At 36.7% G+C, this 22379-nt stretch overlaps 1 protein-coding gene across 9 annotated transcripts in view; it reads left to right on the forward strand.

Moving 5' to 3' along the window:
• The window catches only part of FHIT (fragile histidine triad diadenosine triphosphatase), a 1412849-nt gene that overhangs the window by 303155 nt on the left and 1087315 nt on the right, over positions 1 to 22379 (forward strand). For 3 of the 9 annotated variants that reach the window (XM_086697744.1, XM_086697748.1, XM_086697746.1), the window contains one exon: positions 68 to 117. The exons of the other annotated variants lie outside the window; for them this stretch is intronic. The gene's annotated coding sequence lies outside the window, so the exon portion shown is untranslated. The remainder of the gene's footprint in view (positions 1 to 67; positions 118 to 22379) is intronic. 9 annotated transcript variants of the gene reach the window in all.

The following is a 22379-nucleotide window of genomic DNA, read 5'->3' on the forward strand; positions in this document are numbered from 1 at the left end:
CGTTTTACGATAGGGGGGTTTCAGACACGAACTAAGATGTTAAAGGGAAATTTTTTTTTTCCTCCAGATGAGTGGGGAATGATGCTTTGAGGCCTCCAGTGACCTTTGTCTAGAGTGGTATGTAGTAATTCCAGATTCTCCTCTTCTGCATCTGATTTGCTTTTTGGAGCTTCTCAGCCACTCCTGATACCTACTTCCTCTTTCCCTCAACCCCTACCACCCTCTTTCTTTGACTATCATCTCATTCTCACTCCCAGGGGCCCCAGCTGGAATTTTAAAAATCCAGGAATTGTCAGATTTTAACATCTGACAGAGATGTATTCCTGAGAGAAAGAAGTCTAATTGTCACCAGCTGGGTTATGGTATCCTGGTGGTTAAGCCAGTCTTGCAAAGACAATGAGCTGAGTGACTGTTGAAATGTTTCCTACTTGGTGAAAGACCTCTGGTGTGCTGTTGGATGTGACGGGAGCTCTGTGAACCCTGGCCTTTGATTCCACTTTAGGAGCAAGTTTCCTGTATTCATTGGGCAGCCTTTATCATTATGAATCTTGCCTTTTTGCAAGACCAGTGGATTCTGTAAAGGTTTATTAATCATGATTTAATATATTCATATGAAAAAATGTAACAGCCAGAGAATAAAGCTTATGTAGGCATTGCAGGGGTCCCTTTGGGGGTTTACTCTATATTACTCATAGCAATGAAAAGTAAAAATGGCAAGTTATATTAGCTGAGTTCAAGATACAAAAGGCAATATTAATTTCACAGGAAGTGTAAAAGGATATGCAAATGTGATCAACTCCCAGGAAAACATTGCAATATACCACTCCAGGCTTTGAAATTATGCAGTTTAATAAACACTTGTTAAGAAGCTTCACACACCAAACATTGAATTTTAAAGCAAGTGCTTCTGATCACGTCACGTTTTTGTGGAACAGCATTATTATTTTCCTAAGCTTTTTGAACCTTAAGATTGGGTTTGATTGGATTTATTGGTAGCAATCACAGGTTCTTGGGAAAACACAGATGGTTCAAAACAGAAAAATTCCATGTTGTTGTTTTTCAATTAAAAGTGTAATTTAGACATGTGGGCCATTAGATTAGAACGTGAAGTAAAAATTTTAGGCAGTAATTGACAAGGGAGAATTATCATGGAATTTTAATTAGTGACGTCTTGAGAGGAGATGCTTTCCTAAAAGTTTATTTCCGCACTTCCTTAGGTTGATGCTGCCTATATAGGAACCCTCCTGTTCATTTATAATCAATACCAAGCTTTGGCAGCTACCAAATGGGAAGGGCTGTTAGGAAGTTGCATGAGATTGTAAGGTTTCAATACTGAGCTGTGCAAGCAGAGTAAAAAAATCTTCATTTTTGAATGAAGTTGTTTCTCAGATGTTTCAGTAGATTGTTTAGAGCCTAGATAGAATTTTACAGTGATTTTAGACACACATCTGTAATGCTTTGTTCTAAATTTGTCTTGTGGTTTTATAGAGGTTTACAGTACTGTTTAGTCTTGTGTTATTAAAAAAATCAAGAGATAGAGAACAATGAATGATAACACTCAGTGTGGGTGGGTTGTGAGTAAAGGAAACAGTTATTTTCAAACAGTGCTGGTGGCAACTTGGTGTATGTATGAAAAATATTGTTTACTCTTTGACCCAACAGCTGCATGTCTAGATATTTACCTTAAATATGTGGACAAGTCACAAAGGTGTGCATCTTTAAGTAATATTATTATAGAGCTGTTTATGATATGAAAAAGAGAAACCCAAACATCCTAAGTGTGCAGTACTTGGTTAAATGCTTTCAGTCTTTTTAAAAATGTTTATTTATTTATTTTGAGAGAGAGCATGTGCACGAACAAGTGATGGGGGGAGAGAGAGAGAGAGAGAGAGAGAGAGAGAGAGAGAGAGAGAGAATCCCAAGCATGCTCCACACTCAGCACAGCGCCCAATATGGGGCTTGATCCTACAACCATGAGATCATAACTTGAACTGAAATCAAGAATGGGATGCTTACCCAACTAAACTACCCAGGCACCCCAATGTTTTAAGTCTTTATATAGTGGAATACCATGTAGCTTTTTCAAACATTGTTGTGGACAACTCAGTAACATGCAAACATTTTTTACAGTGAGTGAAAATGGAAATAGATTACAAACAGGAAATATAATTAGAAGGGTCTTAGTGAAAAGAGAAGTTTTTTTCCATAGATATGTATGGGTATAGTAACCCATTCTCCCTGTTAAAAATTTTAAAAGTTTTATTTGCTTTTACTATCAATAGCTTTATTTTTCTAAACTAAACATGCATTACTTGATAATAACAATGATATGAGAAAGTACATACATCATTGAGAGACAATAAGATATAATACAGGTGATCCTTGTTTTACAAAATATGTGACTATAAAACAGATTTGCCCTACAAATTATTATTTGCTTGACAGAAGATTCATGTGGTTCTGACAAGTGAGCAGAATCTTCTTTGATAATTTGGATTTCATGCACAGCTCTCTGGTGAAGCTGGCTTAGTGAGGAAACCTGGGGTTAGGGAAAGTGAAAACTATGCTGTTGGAGATGAAGGTCCTATGGAAATAAAAAGCATGCATCTTTGACATTGCCCAGAGGTCAATAAACAAATATTTTATTCCTACACACATGCCCACTTAAATGTAACTATAAGGGGAATTTCTTTATAACCTGGGGGCAAAGAAAGGCTTTCTATATATAATTCAAAATCCAGATGCACTGAAACTTGAATGTATAAAATTAAAAATTAAAAACAATTTTTTTTATTTTGCCTGGCAAATAAATAAATAAAAGTCAAACCACAGCTGTCAAATTGGGAGAAGATATTTGCAAGATATATTTCGGATAAAGACCTAACATTCCTCATATATAAAGAGTTATAAATTAAGAAGAGAAGGGGGCCCAAAATCCAACAGGAAAGTTGCAGGAGATCTAGATAATTCACAGGAATTGATATGGAATCGTTCTTAAGCATAAGAAAGTATGTTCAACTCCACTCATAATAAGAGACACGCATGATTATTTGTACTTACAAAATACTGGAAACAGCCTAAATATCTGTGCAAAAGGAGAGTATTTGAATGAATCCTGATGGAGCCCATACAGAGATGTGCTATAATATAGAATGAGAAAGTTCCTTTTGCACTGGTATGGAGTGAGTCCCAGAGATATTATTAGTACAAAAAGCAAAATACAAAAGAGTAGATATAGCAGGCTACATTTTATATAAGAAAGAAGGAGAGATAAGAATGTCTGTCTGTCTGTCATCTATTGATCAATCCATCAATCATTTCTGCGAAAGGAATCACAGAAAGTTAAACTGGAAAGAATGAAATTAGGAACCTACTGAGTGGGAATGGGATTAGAGGAGTTAGGGTAAGGAGTGTTAGCACTTTTTTTTTTTTATAGTTTTGACTTTGAAATCATGTTTTTATGTTTTATAAGCTTAAAAATAAAAATAAATTACAGTATTGAGATAGAAATTGAATAAAAACGGAGGTAAATGGTCCCAATTGTATATCAAATGGATGACATGATAGCACATTAGGAAAAAAAGTAGTAATTCAAATTATTTTGAGCATAGTCCCTTGACTGTATACTTTCCATCTAAAGACAAAAGAAATGGAAAGAAATCTTGAACATTATACATTTGCTATTGATAGTAGTATTGATGGAATGATTCAGAAATTATTTTATCTGATAGGATTGGATAAATACATCGATTTTGGAGGGGAGCCAGGATTTTTAGGACACTGAGCTATTGGATTGAGACTAGAAGTGTCAATATAAATACATAATTATATATATTTTTAAAAATATATGATATATATACTTAATATATAAATATATATATATTATTTATATATATTATCATATAAATTTTTTATTTATATAAAGAGACACCTAGATGGATCAGTTGATTAAATGTCTGACTTCCACTCAGGTCATGATATCATGGTTCATAAGTTCAAGCCCTGTGTCGGGCTCTGTGTTGACAGCTCAGAGCCTGGAGCCTGCTTTGGATTTTGTGTCTCCCTAGCTCTCTGCCCCTCCCCTGCTTGTATTCTGTCTCTTTCTCTCTCAAAAATAAATAAATATTTTAATAACCTGTTTCGATTCATATCAGTATATAAATAATTCCTCGTTGTGCCCTCTATTAAGGGCCCCCCAGCAGCAGGGAGCATACTCAGTTCCTGCTCTTTGTTTCTTTTTTTTTTTTTTTAATTTTTTTTCAACGTTTATTTATTTTTGGGACAGAGAGAGACAGAGCATGAACGGGCGAGGAGCAGAGAGAGAGGGAGACACAGAATCGGAAACAGGCTCCAGGCTCTGAGCCATCAGCCCAGAGCCCGATGCGGGGCTCGAACTCACGGAACGCGAGATCGTGACCTGGCTGAAGTCGGACGCTTAACCGACTGCGCCACCCAGGCGCCCCCCTGCTCTTTGTTTCTAAACACCATTCCCCACTAAAAGGAACCAGTGCCTGTGAAGAAATAGCTGGTCCAGAGCAGGTGAAATACAAGAAAAGTCTGGAACATTTTGCTGTGCCAGCAAATAAAAAAAAAAAAACTGCTCAAAAAAAAAAAAAAAATGATGAGGACATGTCTGAATGACACAGGAGCCAGCTTGAAATGGGACACTTAAAAATCAAATGGTTCTGGGGCACCTGGATGGCTCAGTCGGTTAAGCATCCAACTTCAGGTCATGATCTCACAGTTCGTGAGTTTGAGCCCCGCATCAGGCTTTGTGCTGAAAGCTTGGAGCCTGGAGCCTGCTTCGGATTCTTTGTCTCCCTCTCTATCTGCCCCTCTTCCTCTCTCTCTCTCTCTCTCTCTCTCTCTCTCTCTCTGTCTTTCAAAAATAAATAAACATAAAAAAAATTAAAAAAAAGATGAAATGGTTCAGGTGTACTTAAAACAAAAATGAGTGAATTAAAAAAATAAGTCAATAAAGAAGGGAGAGAGAAAGAGAAGTTCTTTTTACAGTGGAATACCAGCTAATAGATGTGGAAGCAATGATGGAACTAGAATATCACTATTTTACAACTCATGTCAGAATAATTCAGACTAGCATCATCAATAGGTACCAAAACCATTGAGTGCAAGTTTTTTTGGGGAATAATATATTGACACAGTTTCAAAATCTTTCTCCATGCTTTGCTTATTCTCTGTATTTACACTGTAGGGCAAAGCCCACTTAGAGTCTTTGGCTGGGTCTGAAAATTAAACTGACAAAGACAGATTGACAAGAGAAAAGAATACAAATTTATTTAATGTAGGTTTTACATGACATGGGAGTCTTTATAAGGAAATGAAGGCCTGAAGAAACAGATCTGATTATTTGTATGCTTGGCTTGATGAAGAACAAGCAGTCATTTAGAAATAGTGTATGTCAGAGGGTATGAGGTAAGGGTAACTGGGCAGGGGGAAAACTGGGAAACACTTAGTAAGAATTCTTCTTGGTGTCCCTTGTCTTCAGAGACGGGGATGCTTTTTTCCTCCAGGTATAAGTGATGACGTTTTGGGGTGATGGTGGGGTTGTCTAGAGCAGATGGCCAAGAAAGAATTCTTGATTATGTCTTTGGTGCCAAAGGTGATTTTTATTAAAGCACCAGGATGGGACCCATGGTCAGGAAGAGCTTCACTGGTGTCCTGACGGGTAACTCATTATATACCCACAGGTTGGGAGGGGGTCAGGGATAGAGTGTATCTCTAAGGAATTTTGGAAGCAAGGTTTCCAGAACCTGAGGGGCTAGCAGTTGCTAGGGAAACACCATTTATCACCATTTAATAAAACCTTAGTCATGAGACCCTTTAGGTGTATATCAGTGGATCATAAGCTTGGAGCATGATTGCCAGCGTATATCTTAGAGCAATTGAGATAAAGGAAGTAGACTTACAGGATCCTCCAGGTTGGGATGTTAAGCTAAAGGTTCTCTTTTGTCCCTAGCAAAGTGTCATCCTTGAGGCAGCTGAGCTCCTAGAGAGAGGTCACTCTGCCAGTGTCAAGGACTTGTCAAGGGGCTGTAGGCAGTAAGGGAATTCAGTTTTTCATTTGCCCTAGTTTCCCACATCACCATGGCAAGCACTTAAACCCCTTTCCTTTGTTCTTAAGTAGCCAGTAGTGTCCAAGGAAGATCATACATAATCCACCTGGGGGGAGGGAGGAATGCCAGTCTGTATTTTGCTCTCAGCTTGCCTCATGCTCCCTCATCATAAAGAGGGCATCTCTCACATGAGGGTTTTATGATCTATTTCAGAGGAGAATACACACACACAGATACAGGGAGTAACCTGGCACATACCACCTCATCCAAGGATCAAAGTTAATATCCCTGGCAATGGGAAAAACTTCCATCTGTTTCTTTCCAATAGAATGCAGTAAGAAGGACATAAAGTCACTTCAGTAGTATGCCTCTCAAAAATGTATAATGTGAATCTTGAGAAGGAAAGCTGTTAAAGGCAAATAGAAAGGGCCAGCCAGATTTCCGAGGCCACATACTCCCTTTGCATGCTTTTGGCTTCTGAAGTTTTGCTTGCCTCTTTCATCAGCCAGCAGCCAGGAACTAGAAGCCTCACTTATAATAGTCCCGCCCAACCCGGAATCACATATGTATAAAAGATCAGTAAAACCTGAGCTGGATGCTCAGCCTTTTTAGGTGACTCCACTGGGCCATCACCGGTATGAATTCAACAGTCTTTTCCGATTTCCCAAGAAATTGGGAAATTGTCCCTTGTCTCTCCCTGTGTGCCGAGTATTTGCTGTAACAGTCTAATCCCAAGGAAACAATGAGACTGGCATAAATATACTACAAAACACAGGTCTGACTTCTTCAAAACTGTTAATGCCAGGAGCGGCAAAGAAAATCTGAGGAACTATTCCAGATTCAAGAAGATAAAAGACACATGATAATTAAAAACAGTGTGATCCTGGAATGAGGAAAAAGAACAGGACATTCTTGGGATTGAAGAAACGTAAATATGGACCATATTTAAGATAGTACTCTTTAGTGTTAAAGCCCCTGAATTTGATGATAGCACTGTGTTTATGTGAGAGACAGCTCTTATTCTTAGAAGACTTTGATATCGCACCTGTTTTCCTCTACCCTCCCTAGGTTCAGCACCTGGAGCTCACAGCCAAAGGACAAAAAGCAGAGTAATAAGAGAGCAGTTTTAATTACCTTCGTATGAGTGTACTGGTACTGGAGTTCACAAAGAAGAACCCGGCTCTAAGAGATGGCCAGATGATTGTAATTTACATAGCATTTTAGGCTAAAGGGGGTGGGGCCTTCTAGGCAAAGATGTGGGGGCAAATTGTGGAATGTGGGGAAGGAAATGTATGGCAAGTAAAAGTTATCTTGTTCTGCAGAGAAGATACCTAACTCTTAGGTAATAAGAGAGTTATTTCCTGGAGTAGCTCTCTTCCTGATAAGAAAGAAAGCTTTACAAATGGAAATTTCCTTCATAAAGGGAACTTTCCTTAACAAAAGAGGAAAATGACACTTTATTGTCATACAGATCGAGGGATGTATAGAGCTTTTTCCTAGTCTGCTTGTTCTCAATTGCCTTTAGCTCAAAATAACCCTTTGGCCAAAGTGGAGTGCCACATACACCATTTTGGAGTGGTAGTCTAAGACCATATTCTAGAACCTTTCAACACTCACTCTCAAGTGGTTTAGCAAATAAACTTTTTTTTTTCTTTTCATTTGAGAGAGAGAGAGAGATTACATGAGAGGAGGGACATGAGATGAGAGGGAGATGAGAGAGTGAAAGAGATAAAATAAATAGGGAAAAACAGTAGCAATTAGTAATCTAGGGAATGGTATATGGAAGTTCATTATATAATTCTTATATGTTTTCTACAGTTTGAATATTTTTTTCAAAATGAAAACTTTAAAAAGTCTAAAAGCTCCAATGCCTTTTTAGTCTCAGACATTTCTGCCAGGCCATAGAACTTTGCGTAGCAGGGATCCTAACTTCCCAGATGCAGTGACTGTATTTCCTCTCCAATCCATGATAACTCAAAAAGTGCTCATTTCATTCTCTTTTAACCTTCTCATCCAAATGACTTTCAGAGTTATTGCTACATCTCCCATTATCTCTGGACTAACAAAATTGTTTCACCCAATCCTGTGCAGTTGGGTCCTAGTGATTACCAAGAGAGAACATTCTCATATTCCTGGGTGCCTGGGTGGCTCAGTCAGTTAAACATCTGACTCTTGATTTCGGCTCAGGTCATGATCTCGTAGTTCCTGAGATGGAGCCCCACATCAGCCTGTGCACTGACAGCAAGGAGCCTTCTTGGGATTCTCTCTTGACCCTCTCTGTCTGTCTGTCTCTCAAAATAAATAAATAAACTTTAAAAAAATTTTAAAAAAGGATTTCTCATATTCCTCCCCTCCTGTAGATACCATAAGAGTCTGTGTCCTTCAGGCAGAATTGAGTACCTTGAATTTAGAATGCATGGGGTTTCTGCTGAAATAGCCCTGTATACAGTTTTGGCACAGTAGGGAGAAGGTAGCTGATAATGTCTATCTGAAATAAAATGATTTGGAACTAATATATATTAATGTGTCATAGTACCTAACTAAACCTTTTCTTAACTGGTTAATTACAGAGAGGTTAAGAAGTGATCTTACCCTTTGTCCTATTGAGTTTCAGATGCCAAATAAAGCAAATCAAACAAAACCACTCCTCTAAAAAGCATGCTAGTTGTTTAATGAAGTTGGTGAGGATGAATTGGGAAGTTGTCAGAACCTAAGTGTTGATTTAGGGGTCACCCAGCATTCAGAAAATTCGGTGTTGGTATTCTGACAACGATGAAGCTTTCCCATTATCCTAGAATAGGACTGACTAGCAATATATGAATTATATACTTCCCTGCTTGTATTTCTACTCGACTTTGATTTCTTCTGCTAAGTCCTATATGGCTTCTTGATTTCTCTCTTTTGGTTTTTACTAGTCTAGCACTTTGGATGAGATCCTTGACCTCAGTTTGGTTGGAAGATACCTGCCCAGTATGGCTTCCCATATGGGCATACCTTTATGCCAAATAGGGAAGGGTCAGCCCTGGAGCTTGTGCAGGTGCAGTGGTGGTCATTAGACATGAAGGATGGCTTTGAGAAAGGTAGCAGCCTGGCTTAGTACAAGTTATTCTCGCTGCCAAACAACAACAACAACGATGACGATGACAATGGTGACAAAAACAATGCAAATATTGTTTAAATTTATGGCAAATCTGTCTTGTAAAGGAAACTATCAGGAAAAAGTATGGTGTTTTTTGGCATTCACAGAATGAGTAATCAGCAAATATTGACTACATAAATAAGTATAACTAAATTTAATAAATATATTTTTCTACATTTAAAAGGAGTATGTTCCCATTGTGGAAAATCTGGATAACAGAGACTTCTCTAAAGACAAAAATAGATATTACCCATAACCCCACCTGTGTGGTTAAATCTGTGTGGACAGTGTTATAGTTTATCCATGCATGGATATTTTAACTTAGTTGTGTTTTCATAGTTGTGTGTCTTTTTATTTAACCTGATATTATCAGCATTTCCCCCATGTTACTGCAACATCTTTACAACCATAATTTTAATGACTGTGTGTGATTTTCCCATATAGGGGAATTTATTTATTTAAAAAATTTTTTTTTAATGTTTTTATTTATTTTTGAGACAGAGAGAGACAGAGAATGAGCAGGGGAGGGGCAAAGAGAGAGGGAGACACAGAATCAGAAGCAGGCTCCAGGCTCTGAGCTGTCAGCACCGGGCCTGACGCAGGGCTTGAACTCACAAACTGTGAGATCATGACCTGAGCTGAAGTCAGACACTTTACCAACTGAGCCAACCAAGTGCCCCCCATATAGGGGAATTTAATCATCCCTTTATTGTGGGGTACTTAGGTTCTTTTTGACACTTTTATGCTTTAAATGATGTTGCTATCAATATTTATGAATTTACGTGTTTGAGATGAACAAATATTTACTTATAATTCCCTTTCTCCTCTTCCCAAGAGGAAGGATAGCTTCTTCTTGCATCTGGCCTAAGGAGGTGAGCAGAGTTACAGGAGGAGATGCAGATTTGAGGAGACCAGAGAAAGGCTACTGTAATTGGTATTACAAAAGACAAAGGAATTCCCCATTTGGAAAACTCCAGGAGTGGAGAACAGCCCTCAGAGGTGGCTGAGAAAGAGCAGGGAGAGATAGAAGTGAGGAAGAAAGAAGTGTGGCTGTCAGTATTGACAGCTGAGAGCATTTACAGCAAACTAGGGTGTCTTGGGTGGGCGGGGGTCGTGGCTTGATGTTATTAATGATATTATTAATGATATTATTAATTATATCAACTATTGACATTATTTTGCAAAAGAGAATCTGTAAACATCAAATCTTAGAATGTAAAAATGAAATGACATAGCTTCATTAAAACTTTATTAGTCTTTTTTCCCCTCATTACTCTGTGGACTATTAATGATTTGGCCACACTCTGGCAAATGTTCCCAGTCTGTGGACTGACATTTGGGGGCCGTAAGACCAAATGATCGGAAAGGCCCATTGAGATAAGTTGAAGAAGTCTTGTTTTAGTGAAGTGCTCTCTTCCAATCTTAGAGCCATGTTTGGCTTAATGAATAATGTTGAGCCATATGTCCCATAAATAACTGTTTTCTTTTTTTTTTTAACGTTTATTCATTTTTGAGAAAGAAAGAGAGAGACAGAGAGGGAGAGAGAGAATGAGTGGGGAGGGGCAGAGAGAGAGGGGAACAGAGGACCCAAAGTGGGCTCTGAGCTGACAGCAGTGAACCTCATGTGGGGCTCAAACTCATGAACTGCGAGATCATGACCTGAGCCCAAGTCAGATGATCAACTGACTGAGCCACCCAGGTGCTCCCGATTGACTGTTTTCTTATGGCCAAGTTAACTTTATGAAGATCAAGTATACTATTGTTTGTAGAAGCTCTGTTGTCTAATACCTTGGTGCTTTTTGATATATGGCTCAGAATAGGGGTGTAATAAATCGCTTAGTTCTAGAAAATAAATGGCATACCATCAGTGCATAGTTTGTGCAGCAGCCCATCTTTTTGCAGTTTCTGAGGATGATTGCAAGAGACAGAAAATACAACTCAAAATGGACTAAATGAAAAAGGTGTTTTATTGGCATATATACTGAAAAAATACAGGCACAAGATTTCTAGAATTGCTGGTTCCAGAAGATCAAATGATCTATCCATTGTTTGTTCTAAAGCCATATTTCACCCTAGTGGCATGAGCGTTTCCAGTGATACACATCGATTCCGGACTTCCAGTGTAGCAATCCCAACAGCAGGAAGTAAGAGTTTCACATTTCTGATAGTTCAAGTGAAAATTCAAAGTTCCGATCTTATTGGCACTGTCCCAAGGTAATTGACCACATCTAGCGTATGTAGCTATCCCTGAAACTGTGGGTGAATCAATTCCTCTTAAGCAACATGGACTAAGAATATGGGTGGAATGTTTTCCCAAGGGAAAGTTGCATTGCTAATAAAAGAAGATGGGAGGGTATGAATGATGGGTAGGCAGAAAAACAGAGACCTACTATAAAGTAGAAGTAGCCAGCTAAGCCAGTAAACACAGCCAGTAGATTCCCTGGCATATCTGGGAAGGCCATTTTCTACCGATTGCCACAACATCATGTCTAGTGGCAGGCGTTATGTTTGGCATCAATTAAATCCTAATATCACTGAGCATAAATTAAAAGGCTGTAATGGGATCTTGGACCTATTGATGAGTGCTCAGGACAGAAGCTCATGCCATTGATGTGCGGAGTCAAATACCTCTACCCACTGGGGATGTCATCATTTAAATGGCCCTATTGATTTTAGATTTTGGCAGGCCTTCTTTGACCTGGAAGGCTCCAAATTGCCTGAGGGGCCTAAGACATAACTCCATGTTATGTAGTCCTGAATTGGACCTAAACTAACTTAATCATCTGTCCTAGGGCAGTCTGTCCTAGATAGGGTCTCTGGGAAAACTAGAGCAGTAAATTTTATGTTTCATGTTTATCGATGAATTCATTTGGAAAATCTGCTTCTAGGCATTCCACACATTCTAATCATGTAAGAAGGACTACTTGTTTGGAAATGTTTAATTATTGTACCAACAAGTTTATTTTTTTTTTTAATTTTTTCAGCTTTTATCGAACTATAATTGACAAAGTTGTAATATATTTAAAGTGTACGATGTGATTATTTGATATATGTACATATTGTGAAAGGATTCCCGCCATTGAGTTAATTAACTCAACTGTCACCTCACATATTTATCTCTTTACTTTATCTTTTGAGAACACTTAAATTCTACCCTCTTAGCAAGTTTCAATTACACAATACGGTGTTATCAGCTATAGTCACATGTTCTACATTGGATCCTCAGACAATAAACATCTTATAACTGAAAGTTTATACTCTTTTACCAGCCTCTCCTTATTACACTTCCCTCCTCCCGACACACACACCTCCTGCCAGTGTCCCCTGGCAACTACCATTTTACTGTCTGTTTATGAGAGTTTGACTGTTTTTTTAGATTCCACATGTATTACCATGCAGTATTTGTTTATGTCTGGCTTATTTCACTTAGCTGAATGCTCTCTCAAGTTCATCCATGTTGTCACAAATGGCAGGATTTCCTTTTTTTTAAAGGCTAAATAATCCTTCTTTTTAAAGTCTCACTAATATATTAAGGCTAAATGATAATATTACCTTTTCTTTATTCATTCATTCATCCACAGACATTTAGCTATTGCAACAGACATTTGCTACAGTGAACATGGGAATGCAGGTACTTCTTCAAGATAATGATTTAATGATTTCACTTCCTTTGGACATATACTGAGAAGTGGGATTCCTGGATCATATGGTCCTTCTATTTCTAATTTCTTGAGGAACCTCCACCCTGTTGTCCTTCGTTCCTATACCCTTTCACATTCTCATCGTTGGTGCATCAAGGGCTCCCTTTTCTCCACATCCTTGCCAGGATTTATTATCTTTTATCTTTTTGATCATAGACATCCCAACAGTTATGAAGTGACATCTCATTGTGGTTGTGTTGAATTTCCCTGATGATTAATGATGTTGTATACCTTTTCATGTATTTATTGGTCATCTGTATGTCTTCCTTAGAAAAATGTCTACTCAGGTTGTTTGCCTTTTTAAAAATTGGGTTATTTGTGTTTTTGCTATTGAGTTGTATGACTTTCCTGTAGTTTTGGATATTAACCTCTTATCACGTATGTGGCTTACAAAAACTTCTCCAGGGCTATAGTTTGCCTTTTCATTCCTTTGATGGTTTCCTTGCTGTACAGAAACTTTTTAGCTTGATGTAGTCCCAGTTGTTTATTTTTGCTTTTGTTGCCTTAACTTTTGGTGCCAAATCCAAAAAAAAAAATCATTGCCAAAACCAGTGTTAAGGAGCTTACCTTCTGTTTCAGAGTTATACCTACTGTTTCAGATCTTATGTCAAGTCTTTAGTCCATTTTGAGTGGATTTTTGCATATATATAATATAAAGTACAAGCCTAGGCTCATTCTTTTGCATGTATCTGAGTTTTTCCAACACCTTTTACTGAAGAGATTATCTTTTCCCCATTGTATATTTTTGCTCCTTTGTCAAAAATTAATTTACCATATATGTTTGGGCTTATTTTTGAGCTCTCTATTCTGTTCCAGTGCTCTGTATATCTCTTTTCATGCCAATACCATACTGTTTTGATTACTGTAGCTTTATAGTGTAGTTTGAAACCAGGAATTTTGATTTTTCCAGCTTTGTTCCTTTCTCAAGATTGCTTTGTTCTTTGGGGTATTTGTGGTTCCATATGAATTATAGGATTGCTTTTTTTTCTATTTGTATGAAAAATGTCATTGGGATTTTGAAAGGGGATTACACTGAATCTGTAGGTTGGTAGTGGGACTTTTTAATTGTGATAATTTTCCCATTTGTAAATGTGGAATATCTTTCCATTTATTTATGTCTTCTTTAATTTCTTTTATCAATGGTTTATAATTTTCAGAGTCCAGGTCTTACACCTTTTGATTAAATTTATTCCTAAGTATTTTATTCTTTTTGATGTTATTGTAAATGGATTGTTTTTCAAATAAAGAGAAAACTTTTCTTCTTGCTTTCTGATTTGGATGCCTTTTATTTCTTTTTCTTGCCCATTTATTCTGGCTAGTACTTCCAATACTTTTCTCAGATTCTTTCAGCCTTTCGCTATTACATATGATGTTAGCTGTGGGATTGTCATATAAGGCCTTTATTATGGTGAGGTATAGTTTTCTATATCCAATTTCTTGAGAGTTTTTATTATAAAAGGATGTTGAATTTTTTCATATGCTTTTCCTTCATCTATTGAGATAGTCATGAGTTTTATCCTTCATTTTGTTAATGTGCTGGATCACATTGATTGATTTGTATGTATTGAAACATCCTTGTGTCCTAAGATAAATCCCACTTGATCACTGTGAGTGATCCTTAATGTACTATTGAATTTGGTTTGCTAATATTTTGCGAGGATTCCTGCATCTAAGTTCATCAGGGATATTAGCCTGTACTTTCTTTACTCTTGTGTCCTTATCTGGTTTTGGTACCAGGGTTAATGCTGGTCTCATAAAATGAGTTTGGAAGTGTTTCCTCCTCTTCTATTTATTGGAAGACTTTGAGAAAGATTGATATTAATTCTTCTTTCAACATTTGGTAGAATTCACCAGTGAAGCCATCTGGTCTGGATTATTTTTATTATTATTATTATTATTATTAATTATTTTTATTGAGAAGCTTGTAATACTTATTCAGTCTTCTTACTAGTTACTGGTCTGTTCAGATTTTTTATTTCTTCATGACTCAGTCTTGGTACATTGTATGTTTTTAGGAATTTATCCATTTCTTCTAGGTTATCTAATTTGTTGGCATATAATTATTCATTGTAGTTTGTTACAATCCTTAGTATATCTGTGTTAACAGTTGTAATGTCTTCCCTTTCATTTCTGTTATTTATGTAAGTTCTCTTTTTTGTTTTTGTCCAGCTTAAAGGCTTATCAATTTTATCTTCAAAATACCAGTTATTGCTCTTTCATATTGTCTCTTTAGTCTCTATTTCATTGATTTCCACTTTTATCTATGTTATTTCCTTTTTTTTTTTTTTTTTTTTTGGCAAACTTTGGGCTTAGTTTGTTCTTTTCTTTTTAACCAGTTTTTCTTGTTTATGTGAGTTTTTTAAATGTAGGCATTTATCGTTATAAACTTCCCTCTTAAAACTGCTTTTGCTGTATCCCATATGTTTTGGTATCTTGTATTTCCATTTCCATTTAAGTCGATTTTATTTACTTATGTATTTGAAGTTTATTATTTATTTTGAGAGAGAGGGAGAGAGAGAGAGAGAGAACAGACATCAGGGAGGGGCAGAGAACTGCTTTTGCTGTATCCCATATGTTTTGGTATCTTGTGTTTCCATTTCCATTTAAGTCGATTTTATTTACTTATGTATTTGAAGTTTATTATTTATTTTGAGAGAGAGGGAGAGAGAGAGAGAGAGAGAACAGACATCAGGGAGGGGCAGAGAGAGAATCCCAAGCAGGCTCTGCCCTGACAATGGGGCTTGAACTCATGAACCTTGAGATCAAGAGTTGGACGCTCAACTGACTGAGCCATTCAGGTGCCTCTGTCTCGATATTTTTTTATTTCCCTTTTGATTTTTTTCATTGACCCATTGGTCACTCAGGACCATGTTGTTTATTCTCCACATATTGTGAATTTTCTATTTTCTTGCAGTTGATTTTTAGTTTCATACCATTTTGGTTAGAAAAGATGTTTGATATGATTTCAAAATTCTTAACTTTATGAAGACTTGTTTTGTGGCCTAACATATAATCTATCTTGGAGAGTGTTCCATGTATGCTTGAGAAGAATGTACATTCTGCTGCTCTTGGATGGATGGAATATACTATACACGTTTGTTAGATACATCTGGCCCTATGTGTAGTTTAAGTCCAGTGTTTCCTTCTTTTGTTTTTCCATCTGAATAGTTGTAAGTGGGATACTGAAAGTGTCTACTATTATTATGTTGCTATCTGTGTCTCTCTTCAGATCTGTTAATATTTGCTTTGTATATTTACTTGCTCCATTGTTGAGTGTATAAATATTTACAATTATTATATTCTCTTGATAAATTGACCCATTTTCCTTATATAACCTTCTTTGTCTCTTGTTATAGTCTTGACATAATGTCTGTTTTGTCTGATATAAATATTAGTACCTTTGCTTTCTTCTTATTTCTAATTGCATAGGATACCTTTTTCCATTCCTTCATTTTCAGTCTATAAGTATCCTTAAAGCTAAAGTGAGACTCTTGTAGGCAGCAGAGAGTTGGATCTTGTTTTTTAACCATTTGTCCACTCTGTATTTTCTGATAAATAAATGTCTTTTGATAGAAAAAATTATTCCATTTACACTTAAAAGTAATTATTGATGGTTATGGATTTACACTGTCATATTGTTCATTGTTTTCTTACTGTTCTGTAGTTCCTTTGTTCCTTTCTCTCTTGCTCTATTCCTTTGTGAGTTGATGATTTTTTGTATGGGTATGCTTTGATTTCTTTCTCTTTATCTACTGAGTATTGATTCTAAGTTTTTGCTTTGTGGTTATCATGAGATTTATGTAAAATATATTTATAATATTGTATTTTAAGTTGATAACAACTTATCTTCAAATGCACACAGAAGCTTTCCCTTTTTACAGTCTTCCCACAGTTTTTTGTTTGTTTGTTTTTGGTGTCACAATTTACATCTTTTTATATTATGCCATCCATTAACAAGTTTTTGTAGTTATAGTTATTTTCAATACTTTTGCTTTTCACCTTTATTCTGGATTTATAAGTGATCTACCCACCACCATGACAATATTAGAATATTCTGAACTTTACCATAGATTTACCTTTACTAGTGAGTTTATAGTTCCATATATTTTATATAACTAATTTGCATCCTTTTGTTTCAGCTTGAAGAACTCCCTTCAGCATTTCTTGTAAGGAGTGGTGATGAACTTCTTTAACTTCTGTTTGTCTAGAAAACTCTTTATCTCATCTTTAGTTCTGAAAGACAGCTTTGTAGGGTAAAGTATTCTTGGTTGGTGGGGATTTCTTTTTTTTTAAAGCACTTCGAATATAACATCCCACTCCCTCTTGCCTGAAACGTTTCTACTAAAAAATCCACTTGTAGTCTTATGGATATTTTTAATATAACAAATTACTATTCTGTTGCTCATTTTAAGATTGTCTCTTTATCTCTAACCTTTGTCACTTTAATTCTAATGTGTTTTGCTGTGGATCTCTTCAGATTCATCATTCTTGGAAATTCTTTGTCTTCCTTGATCTGGATATCTGTTTCTTTCCACAGGTTAGCAATGTTGTCAGCCATTTTTATTTGAATAAGCTTTCTGTCCCTTTCTTTCTCTCTTCTCCTTCTGAGACCCCTATCATCTTAGAATGTGCATACTGATCTGCTTGATGATGTCCTAAGATATCTTCACTCTTTTTTATTCTTTGTCTTTTGCTTCTCTGATTGGATGAATTCCACTGTCTTTTATTAAAGTTCACTTATCCTTCTTGTGTTTGATCTATTCTACTATTTAACCCTTGTATTGAATTTTTCAGTTCTATTATTGTATTCTTTGGTTTTATGATTTCTGTTTGGTGCTTTTTTATCTTTTTAATTTTTTTAAGTGTATTTATTTATCTTGAGAGAGAGAGAAAGAGTGAGGGAGATTCAGAGAGAGGGGGAGAGAAAGAGAGCCCCAATGTGGGCCCCAAAGAGAGCCTGCGATGTGGGGCTTGAACTCACGAACTGTGAGATCATGACCTGAGCTGAAGAGGGATGCTTAACCAACTGAGCCACCCAGGCGCCCCTGTTTGGTGATTTTAAAATATTTTCTGTCTTCGTGTTGAGGAATTTTTACTCTGTACATGCATTGCTCTCTTGATCTTGGAGAACATCTTTATGACTATTATTTTGAACTCTCTGTTGGGTAAATCACTTATCTCCATTTCGTTAAAATCAGTTTCTTGAAATTTATCCTGTTCTTTTATTTGGAACATATTCCCCTATTTCTTTATTTTCCTTGACTCTGTGTTGCTTTCTGCATTAGATAAAACAGGTACCTCTTCCAGTTTTGACAGGCAGGTCTTGTGTAGGAGATGAACCCTGTCAATCAATCCAGGCCAAGTTTCTCATTGCCACTCAATCCTTTGTATTTGTTCAAGCTACTGTCTTTGTTCTTTGTGGCTGTGAGTACTTGAGAATATGCCATGAGCCTTCAGAGTCCCATAGGGGAGGATGGCCATCAGTGCCTAGAGGCAGGCTGATTAGAAACCAAACCCTCAGGCAGAAGCTGGGAAAGTATGCAGTTAAACCCTTTCCAGAGAGAACCTGGGAGATAGGTATTTTTGTGTGCTTCCTGTTTATCAAGCCAAGGTATATAGCTATGGAGTAAGGGTGTTACTGCTCCTGTTTTAAGACTGCTTCTTAAATTGCTATAGTCCTGTGGAACTTATGAGTACAAGCCCTTTGGCTATCAAAGCTAGGTGATCTGGGTGCCTGTCCCTCAGATGGCAGCTACAAAAGTTTTCAACACCAGATTTGTGTACAAACTCCCTCCAGAGAGATTCTGGCAACCTTGTGTTATCATTGGAGTAAACGGGAGGGAGAAGGTGGATGAAGTGGTGATTGGCCACGTCCCCTGGGTTTTGTGAATGTTTGCAGTTAGTTCCTAGATGCATACATCTAAACTTGCAAAGTTATAGAATGAATTTTTAGATTATATTTTGGTCATTATTTCAGTTATTAGCTGCTTTTAACAAACTACCCTGGACCCTGTGGCCTAAAGCAATGATGATTCATTATTTCTCAAGGTTCTATGACTCAGGAATTGGAGTGTGACATAGCTGGCCAGTCGTCTACTCCATTGTGAATAGGCTGGATCGTTCACTGGGTTGCATTCAGCTTGCAAATTTGCTGGCCAGGATGGTCAAATAAAGATTTACTCTGGTATGTGGTATGTGGATGCTGTCCACGTTACCTCAATCTCACCACAAAGTGTTTTATCGTTTGGTAGTCTAGTGTGAGCTTCTTTACATCACAGCGGCTGACTTCTCCAGAAAGCTCCAAAGTGGAAGCTGCCAGGCTTCTTAACTACTACACATGGAATGAGAATGCTGTTACAAGTGTGCATTCTATTAACCTGAGCTGATAGGCCAGCCCAGCCCATAATCAAAGGGAGGGGGATAGACTCCACTCCTTGAAGAAGGAGCAGCATGAGTGTACAGGGGGAGAATTGACAGTAGTCATTATTGGAAAGTGCACCAGTTACGAATGAATGAACGAATGAATGAACGAATGAATGAATGAATGAATGAATAAGGTAAAACCTTGGTTTGTGAACACAATTCATTCTGGAAACATGCTTATAATCCAAACACTTGTGTATCAAAGCTAATTACAAGAATCATTGGCTTAGTTGTGATCACGTGATGTTTCATATCACATGCTACTCGTATTGCAAGATATCGCTTGTTTATCAAGTTACAATTTATGAGAGATGTTTGCTTCTTGTGTGGAACACTTGCACAACAAGTTACTCACAATCCAAGGTTTTACTGTGTATATTTAATTGAAGTATACTTGACACAATGTTACATTAGTTTCAGGCGTGATTCATAGTGATTTAACAAGTCTATACATTATGTTATGCTCTCCACAAATGTAGCTACCTTCAGTGTGGGGTGTTTGTGTGTGTGTGTGTGTGTGTGTGTGTGTGTGTGTGTGTGTGTGTGTTTTAAGTGTTTTATTCATTTATTTTTGAGAGAGGGAGAGAGCGCAAGCAGGAGAGGGGCAGAGAGGGTGACAGAGGATCTGAAGTTGGCTCTGCGTGGATAGCAGAAGGCCTGACGTGGGGCTGGAAGCCACGAACCATGAAATTATGACCTGAGATGAAGGCAGACACTTAATGGACTAAGTCATCCAGGTGCCTCATGGGGTGTGTTTTTTTAAAAACAGTTTTATTAATATATTAAGCCTGCCTTGGCTGAGTTTTATTTTGGATATTTATGAACTTTGAATAAAAAAATGGAATGGAGCAAGCATGGGGTATATGGACATACATACATACATTTTAAAATTTCTGCATCCGTGTTTTCTTTTCTTTGACAATAAGGATTACATGTCTCACCCTATTTATCTTTTTGCCCTGTCTGCTAAGAAGCTCAGCGCTAAACTGAATTATATTAACCTCATTTGCCTTTTCTCTTGATTCATGGTTTTGATATTCCCCTTTGTTGTACTTAACTGCTTTTGCCAATATTTCATTTGAGTATTTTGGGGAATAGCTATATACAAAATTCTGCAAATGAACCAAACATTCATGTAGGCTTCTCACCTCTACTGAGTAGTATAAAGAACTCTGCCTTCAGAATTAAATGGTGGAGTTTCACATCCTCACTTTGCCTCTTGTCTTACTTTCCTAATTAGTAAATTAGTTTTGTAAGGATTAACTGGATCATAGAAATGCTAAATAAATTGTAGCTGTTAAAAATGTATTTTCACACAAATGTGTGAATGTACAACTGATGAAACTTGAGTAAGGTTGATGGCTTGCACCAATGTCAATGTCTTGGGTTTGATATCTTCCTATACTTATACAAGCTATTACCATGGAGGAAAAATTAGAAGGGTACCCAAGATCTCTCCCTATTATTTCTTACAGTTGTATGTGAATTAATAATTATCTCCAAATAAAAAGTAAAAAAAAGAAAAGAAAGGTGCAGGATTATTGCTTCTATCCTATCCAAATAAAATTATTTTTCTTTCTTTTTTAAAATATGGGCATTATGCTGACTTTGGATGTACCTACTTGTAAAGTTACTGAATATAATTGAGTATTATTTTAAATATGTTGAAATATGCATCAACCAGTTGGTTGCCACCTATGAAACTTTTCATTTATATAAATACCCAATGACTTTATTTTTCCTGCTAAGAGTCAGTCAAGAAATAGAGAAAGTTTGCCTTGTTATTGTAAAGCTAACATATAAGGGAAATTCATAAGCCTATACATTATTATTTGAAAAAAATTATAAAAGGATCTGAAACTCAGGATGTCAGGAGGAACTGGGAGATGCAGAGGCTGATTACAGAAGAAATTCATTACGATTGGAATTTGATGTGTGGAAATTTAGTTATAATCTTTGTATTCCCTTGTACCCATACCTCCTTCCTTCCACTTGAAACATTCAAGAAATGTAGTTTACTTAAAATAAATAAACAATAAAATTCATATATTGAATGGCATTGGAGAAAAAGTAAGTGCTTAAATGTATTTTAACTGGCAATGTGCAATTTTTCCTGGTTAAAATTTTGTCAGACTAAAATCTTCCTTCCAATGCTTATAGTTTCTCAAGTATTAGCAAGCTTATATCCTGGAAAGCAGGGCCCAGATTCCAGGCATGATTCAGTTACCAACTTCCTGTTTATTTGGAAGAGTCATTTAATCTCTGTGGATTAAATGGATTTTATGGATTTAGACTTTCCCTAGTCCAAATCAAGGAGATTTGAATAGAGATCTCTAAGACTCCTTTTATGTCAGATATTCACTTATTTCCCCTATAGACCTCCACATATATCAGCCAGCCTTTATATGGGTATTTTCCTTTTATGTTTCGTAGAAAATAGTACGTACAGACTAAAATTCCTTGTTTTTAAGTATTCTTTGCCCTTCTGTCCCCCAACTCTCTGGAGATACCTCAGCTCTGAGCTATTTCTGGACATTTACTGCAATCTGGTGAGAACCTAGGACATACTTTTTTTTTTTTTTTTTTTTTGGTAGAACAGTTTTAAAATTTTACTAAATTATTCATTCCTCTTATCACAAACACTTCCAAAGCAAATTTTTACCAACTTGTAAGAAAATACACATGTGAAAAGAACAACAACAAAAATGTAGACATATCTGTATATTTGAGGTCAAGGCATGAAAAAGGAGAAGGAGGGAGAAAGTTGTTTCAGACAATTTAAACTAAGAATACTCCTGCTCTGAGCTCTGAACTTCTTGGATTAGCAAGACAAGAAAAACAAAACAAACAAACAAACAAAAAAAGAAGTGAGCTATGTGACTGCCATTAGCTACAAAAGGAAACATACCACTTTGTCAAAGGGAACAAATGACTTCCTAGCTATAAAAAATATTTTTCCTAGCAATTCTTTTATACACATGCACACACACACACAATGTTTAAAAATGCACAGTTGATAATGTTTGCAAATGTTAGTCTAAC

Source organism: Puma concolor, chromosome A2 (assembly GCF_028749965.1).
Source record: "Puma concolor isolate L17-30 chromosome A2, mPumCon1.1.hap2, whole genome shotgun sequence".
NCBI lineage: Eukaryota > Metazoa > Chordata > Mammalia > Carnivora > Felidae > Puma > Puma concolor.